Source organism: Dipodomys merriami, unplaced genomic scaffold (assembly GCF_024711535.1).
Source record: "Dipodomys merriami isolate MVZ:Mamm:240054 unplaced genomic scaffold, mDipMer1.0.p SCAF_432, whole genome shotgun sequence".
Classification (NCBI taxonomy): Eukaryota; Metazoa; Chordata; class Mammalia; order Rodentia; family Heteromyidae; genus Dipodomys; species Dipodomys merriami.
The window spans coordinates 711,449-719,107 of record NW_027205960.1 but is presented as its reverse complement, the minus strand read 5'-3'; the positions used below and the strand labels follow the sequence as shown (position 1 = coordinate 719,107).

Below are 7,659 nucleotides of genomic sequence, written 5' to 3'. Positions count from 1 at the left end.
CAAGGCTAGCACTCTACCACTTGAGCCACAGCACCACTGCCAGCTTTTTTCTTTTTGCTTATGTGGTGCTGAGGAATCGAACCCAGGGCCTCAGGCATGCAAGGCAAGTGCTCTACCACTGAGCCTCCTTCCCATCCCAGGAGTATCAATTTTTAAACTAGAAATATTTTTTGAGTGTGAAGTCTAAGTTCTAGCCCATATTTTTAACTCAAGGATTCATATAAAGATAGATGAAGATACACATTACAGATCCTGAGTGTACACTGTTAGAAATGTGATCTTAAACCATGTGCCAGTGGCTCACACTTATAATGCTAGCTACTCAGGAGGCTGAGATCTGAGGGTTGCAGTTCAAATCCAGCACGAGTAGGAAACAATAGCAAGAAAGAAACAAGTTGGGGCTGGGAAGGTAGCTCAGTGGTAGAGAGCTTGCCTTGCATGCATGAGGCCCTGGGTTCAATTCCTCAGCACCACATAAGCAAAAAGAAAAAAGCTGGAAGTGGCACTGGGCTCAAGTGGTAGAGCGCTAGCCTTGAGCTGAAGAGCTGAGGGACAGCACCCAGGCCCAGAGTTCAAGCCCCACGACCGGACCCCCCCACCAAAAAAAGAAACAATAAATTGTGTCCCTATGTTGGGGTTCATTTCACTTAACACCATCTTATATGGCCATATGTACATGGATAATGTTTTTATAAGTCATTTAAATTCCATATTTTGTCTTTACTAAGTTGTCTCTGAAACACGTGTTATCTCATGTCCAATGATGTCTTTGTGCTATTTCAATGTTTTCCCTTATTTGCAATAACTAGTATATGTCTGAGTCAAGCAGTAAAGGTCAGATAAGATGATGTTAGGGGAATGAACCCCAAGATAAATATTCAAATGTTTTTTTGGTTTTTTTTTCCTTTCATGCAATTGTTTCTAACATATTATAAGTTTATTTCTTTGTTGCTTTGTATGTCCCTTCCCCACCGTATAACCCATGCTTTCACTGTATTTTATGTTGGTATTTGTGGAAGGGAAGGGAAAAAACAAATTGTTTAACTAGGGATACAGGTGGACCCATTGCAATAATGAGATGTACAAGTAGTTATGCCGAAAAACGAACTTTACAACTTTGGTGTGGTGTGGGGGGTAGATCGGGTGGGGGGAAGGGGAGTATGGGAAGGGATTGGAGGGGAAACAAAGAGGAGGCAACAATGCTTGATAAGAAATGTACTCCTGTGATGGGAAGGTGGCTCAGTGGTAGAGCACTTGCCTTGCATGCATGACGGCCTAGGTTTGATTCCTCAGCACCACATAAGCAGAAAATAAAAAAGCCGGAAGTGGTGCTACGGCTCAGGTGGTAGAGCGCTAGCCTTGAGCTGAAGAGCTGAGGGACAGCGCCCAGGCCCAGAGTTCAGGCCCCATGACCGGATCAAAAAAAAAAAAAAAAAAGAAATGTACCAGTTTTCTTGCCCATGTAATTGTAACTCCTCTGTATGGTATTCTCACAATTAAAAAAAAAAAGAAAGACTGTAAAGCTCAGAAGACATTTTGCTTTTACCGGCATGGTTCAACTAAAACCAGAAAACAGTTCTTTACATTTATATAAACTATTATATCTAGTGAGGATTTAAAAAGTTTTAGCATATATATTTTAAATTTTATGTCAAAATATTTGTTTATTTTTAATTTTTGTCAGTTGTGGGGTTTGAAATCTGGGCCTGGACGCTGTCCTTCAGCTCTTCACCTCAAGACTAGTGCTCTACCATTTGAACCACTGCCAGTTTTCTGGTGGCTCATTGGAGATAAGAGTCTCACGGACTTTCCTGCGTAGGCTGGCTTTGAACCATGATTCTCAGTTCTCAGACTCCTTACTAGCTAGGATTACAAATATGAACCACTGGCACCTACCTACATAATTATATTTTGCACATTTATGAGGTATGGTGTGGTAATCCCATTCATTTATATCTTGTGTAATTATCAACTATATCATATCCATTAGTTTCTGTGTGTAACATTTCTTTTTAGTGAGACTGCTCAACCCTTATCTTTTCGCTGTGATGAAATATATATTCTTAACTATAATCACTTTGCTTCTTGTGGTATACAATTAATATATTTACTTTTAGTCATGGAAGTCCGCTAATTAAGGTTATATAAAACATGAATTGTAAAGTGAAAAAAATGGTTCCATTACTTGTTTTATCAAAACAATTATGCCTTTTTTCAATTATATTTATGTGGGAATGTGTAATATTCATTGATTTAACAGGTAAAATTGATAACAGTTGATTCAAACTTGTATTTGAAAATTGCACACAACACAAATATACTTCCACTTTCTTCTACCACATAATTAAAATAATAGTATAGCAAAGCTTGTTGTTAGAGGCTCATGTGTAGAATCCTAGAAACTCAGGAGGCAAAGAACTGAAGATTTTGTTTCAATGTCAGTCTAAACAGACAAAAATGTGAAAACTAGACTCAGACATATACTAGATATTGCAAATAAGGGAAACCATGGGACCTATGCTTCTTTGGGCCTGGCTTACTTCACTTAATATAATTTTTCCAAGTCTTTCTATTTCCTAAAAAATGGGGCAATGTCATTCTTTCTGATGGAGGCATAGAATTCCATTGTGTATATATACCAATTTTCTTGATGCATTCATCTACTGAGGGGCATCTGGGTTGGTTCCATATCTTAGCTATGGTGAATAATGCTGCAATAAACATAGTCGTGCTGGTAGCTTTAGTGTGGTCTTGTTTGTGATCATTTCGGTAAATGCCCAAAAGTGGGATTGCTGGGAAACAGGGGAGCTCTATGTGGAGTCTTTTGAGGAACCTCCATACTGTTTTCCAAAGTGGTTGAACAAGTTTACACTCCCACCAACAATGCAGTATAGTTCTCTTCTGTCCACATCCCCTCCAACATTTGTTGTCATTAGAGTTCTTGATTATAAACGCACTCATTATCTTGCCCATGTAATTTTAACCCCTCTGTACAATATTTTCAAAATAAAAAAATAAAAAATACAAAAAAATGTGAAAACTTATCTCCAATTATCCAGCAAGAAGGAGAAGGTAAAGATGTGGCTCAAGGAATAGTGTCATCACCCATGAGCAAAAAATACAATGGAGACCATTAAACATAGAGTTCAAGCCCTAAAATTTGCATATACACAGAAGACAACAATAAAAAGTACTGTGAACATCAATAATGAAGACAAAATAGTAGAAAAGATAATGAGAAATGTTGTGTTAACATCTGGAGGACAGAAAGCATTTGACAGAATTTTGATTCATGAGAAGGAAAAATCAAAGTCTCATTTGTACAATCTCATTGTATCTATTTGTGTTGAAACCTGGCTATTGGGTAACATGTGAAAGTGTAGATTGCATTACCTGACATAGCAGACATTGCCTGTGACTATACACCATCCCACTCTGCAAAAATCTAAACTTGTGCTTGTTAATTTAAATAAAACCTCATGTTAGAGACTGTTTGGTTCACATGGACAAGGGTCCTTATTTTGAGGCTTCAGACCAGTGCTTTTGTTTATAACCACTCTTGCTTTACGCCCTTCTTAGCTGGCACCAAGCCAAGACTTTGAGCTATAGACCCCACTGCCTTAATCCCTCCCTTTCTCCAGCTAAAACTCATTTCACATGCTATCTATGTCTTAGCATTAGTTGTTTTCTTTCTAATCCCCACCAGAAAACTCTTATATACATGTAAATCTACTATAAATAACATAGTTAGAAAAGGTAGTAAGTGTTTAGCATTGGCTGAGGCTCTCATCTGTAGATTTGCTCCTTAATAAATCTGTGCTACACTATCTCTTCTCCATGGCTTTTGAGTCTGACAACTGATTGGTTTGGTTTGATGTAATCCCATTTATCCAGACTTACTTTGATTTGTTGTGCTTCGTGATCTTTGGAAGTTTTGACCTATGCCAAGGGGCCCTCGTGTTTCCCCTAACCCTTCCTATAACATTTTCAAGGAATCTGGACTTACATTGAGGTCTTCGATCCATTTGGAATTGATTCTGGTGCAGGGGGATATATAAGGATATAACTACAGTTTTCTGTGTACAGCCAGTTCTACCAGCACAATTTTTTGAAGAGGCTGTTGAGGAGCTTGAGGCCTGAGTGACTCCATCTTGAGCTAGATGTCATCTTCTGAAGTATGAGTTATGCAGCTGACCATGAGCCCGGCCTGGGAATGAACAGAAGAAGCAATTCCTTGGCAAATAGGAACATAAACTATCCTTGGGGAAACCGCAGGCAGGCAGGTGCTGGAGGGCATGGTGACCCCCACAGTTAGGCCACAGGTGGTGTTTGTTTAAAAAAGGAACCCTGCAGTTTAGCAAGTGTGTCCTTGAGACTCCCTGTGGTGCAAGCCAACCAGTTTAAAGTACTTCAACCCTCTGATCTAACCAACAACCTGTTTCTGCTTTGTAGTGCGCCAATCATACTATAGAATTGTATTAAGAGTTTCCCCGTGATGTGTTATAATTTGTTGTAAGATGCTATGATGTATACAAAGTCCCTGCCTTCCCTAAAAATTGTATAAAAAGTACTATAACCCTGGTCTCGGGGCCTCTCAGCGTCATGGGCTGTGGTGGGACCAAGTTCTAGCTTGCAATAAAGACTCCTTTGCTTTTACATTGTTGATGGTCTCTGGTGGTCTTTTGGGTAAGGATTTCCAAATTCAGTTTTACATTTGGTGCATTGGCCGGGAATCCCCCCAAAGCCCACCCAGACGCATTAACCAAGGAGTCATGAGAAGCCCGGCAAGTAAGTAGAGGCATTGCCATTCTGAAATCATCTGGTATTTGAGTTCCCTGCAGGTTCTGTATTGGGGTTGGCAAGAGGTCTTGGCGGACGTGCTATAAGACAGCCAACGGGGCCGGTGGGAGTTGTCCCTCAGATCTCCTGGGGGGTAAACTATCCACTAGTGCAGAAGCTTGAGTCTGGCACTTTCTGACTGATAGTTTACAGGGTAGGCTATCCACTAGTGTGGACATTTGGGCCCATTTGTAGTCCAGCACTTTCTGACTGACAGTCTACAATGCACATGCTGTGAACATGTCCTGTCTCAGGGTTCAGTGTTTTGTCTGTGTGTCTTTTGGAATTCTTGGAATGTTTCTCCTCCCAGATTCATCCTGATGCAAGGGCTCAGAGGAGACTGGCTAACACCCCCTTAATATCTGTTTCTCTCTAGCTCCTTCTTTTTTTATGAAACTGCCACTGACCACCTGCAAGTGGCACCAGCAAGATCTTAGCCTCGGGCCTTAGCCCAGGGGGTCTGAGTACGGGGGAGAACCTGTCAGTCTGAGGGGACAGCCACTAGGAACTTCTTTCCCTTGCCCCAAGATGACTGGGAATTCTCCTCTGCCTTGGAAGGCTCCTGGGTCAATGTTTGCAGGAATCTAAAAGAAAAATCCTCCCGAGGTGAGTAGAGGGGGTCCGAGTCCCCTGGTAAGTGAGTGGTGTTGAGATGTTGCCCCATTCACTGAGACCTGATTTCGTCTTTGTGGCCACTTGTCTGTCTTGTTTTCTTTGGTGTGTTTTCTGTTCTGTTTTCTGAGGTAGGGAAGTTCTGGGTGAGAGTGGCAGGCTCACTCAGCAAACTCTGGATTCAGCTTGAGAACAGCACAGATTTCTGGGGGCCCATTAGTCCCCAACTCAGCCTTTGGTTGTTGTTTTGTCTAGTTCCGTTTTAGAATTGGTACCAGTTTTAAATGTGAATCCTTGGTTTTTGTGTTTATCAGTGTTTTTGATATTTATTTGAACATCTCTGGGGGAATAAAAGTCTCAGCCTCCGGCTGGGCTTGGTCACAGACCTGCTAAGTCTCCCTCCCCCCTTCTTTTGTTACAGCAGCCAAGAGGAGGGGCATGGACAAGCCTCAGGTGCACCTTCTCCTGATGGAGGCTGCTGGAGAGCTTAGGGTGTAGATAGCAATGAGCCTGGTCTGGACTTTCAGCTGCTCCAGACAGCTTAACAATTTGTAAAGTGCTTTTGTCAAAATTGGGTAAAAATCAGGCCCGTTCAGTTTCAGGTGACCCCCTCACCCAGCCCTCCTCCAACAGAAGGGATTCAAAAGACTGATTAGTGAAATACCTTGCTAAACAAGCAAGCCCTGGATAAATGAAGCTCAACAAAGGTACTTCGTTTAAAAGAAATATTGTCTTAAAATTTTTTTAAAAACTTTAGAAAATCTACGTACAACTGATTTTGATTTTTTGTGTGCTTTAAGATCTGTGTGAGTGTTTTGTATGTGTTTAAGAACATGTTCAAGATCAGAGTTGTCAGCATGCTGTAACAATGGGTGAGTTTAAGTTTAAAATTCAAAAGGTTATGAGGTTTGGACATTACCAAAAATTTTAAGGAATCTTCACATTGTTTTTAACGGCTTTTTAAGCATTCTTTAACTTAAAAATTAGAAAATCTGGTGTTGAGTTCTAATTTTATTCCCTTGTGGTCAGAGAGAATGCAAGGTTTCTGAATTTGGACAAGTTTGCTTTGTGGCCTAAAATGTGGTCTATTTTAGAAAATGTTCCATGTGCTGTTGAGAAAAACGTGTATTCTTGTGGAGAGCTGCGGGAGCCACGACCAAAGACGGCCAGGCAGTAAGGCGTGGCCACAAAAGCAACATTGTAGCTCCTTGGTAAGATGGCGCTGGCTCCCGCCTTCTGTCTTCCCGGTGACAAGTGCTCTCTGTAAAAACAACTCCTTATATGGCTATGACTTGGTTCCTAGTTTGCTTCCGTGTTTGCGACCCTATCGGTATATGCCACGTGGTGCTTCAGGATTTGCCATCCAGGAGACTTATAACCAGAGCGCGGGGGTACAGAGAAGCAGGAAGAAGCGGGCAGAAGAAGCAGGAGAGAAGATGTTGTAAAAGGTCCTGAATAAACCGCATTGAGAAGAATCCCGGGTCGCATCTTCCTTGCTGGTCGAGGTGGTCGCGACATATTCTTATGCTGCTGGGTGAAATTTTTGGCTGATGTCTGTTAAATCTAGTTGATCTTTGCAGTTGTTTAGATCTGCGGTTTCTTTGTTGAGTTTTTGCTGAGTTGATCTATCTAGTTGGGAAAGTGGTGTGTTAAAATCCCCAACAATTAATGTCTTTGGATCTATGTAGGATTTGAAGGAAAGTAGTGTTTCTTGGATAAATTTGGGTGCTCCGTTGTTTGGTGAATAGATATTTAGAATTGTAATATCCTCCTGAAGGAGAGATCCCTCAATTAGTATGTAGTGACATTCTTTGTCTCTTCTCACGAATTTTAATTTGAAGTCTATTTTATCTGATATTAGGATTGCAATTCCTGCCTGTTTATGGGGGCCATATCACCTTGCACCAGAATCAACTCCAAATGGATCAAAGACCTCGAGTCAAAGCAGACACTCTGAAAACATTACAGGATGCAATAGGAGAAACGCTAGGTCTCCTTGGCACAGGCTGAAAAATTTTTAATAGAGAACCAGAAACACAACAAATCAAAGAAAGGTTGGACAAATGAGATTGCATGAAGTTAGAGAGCTTCTGCATGGCAAAGGACATAGCTAGCAAGATCAATAGAAAGCCTATGGATTGGGAGATCTTCACTAGCCATACAATGGACAAGGGTCTCATATCTAATATATACTTAGAACTCAAAAAA

At 41.0% G+C, this 7,659-nt stretch overlaps 1 long non-coding RNA gene across 2 annotated transcripts; it reads left to right on the top strand.

The window, feature by feature from the left end:
- Positions 1 to 5,185: 5,185 nt before the first annotated feature.
- Positions 5,186 to 6,873, top strand: LOC138807768 (uncharacterized). Of its 2 annotated transcripts, none has more exons than XR_011366271.1 (3): positions 5,186 to 5,445; positions 6,546 to 6,662; positions 6,755 to 6,873. It is a non-coding gene; the product is annotated as an uncharacterized lncRNA (long non-coding RNA). The 2 variants fall into 2 exon arrangements; XR_011366270.1 differs by lacking the exon at positions 5,186 to 5,445 and adding an exon at positions 6,275 to 6,323.
- The last annotated feature ends 786 nt before the right edge of the window (positions 6,874 to 7,659 follow it).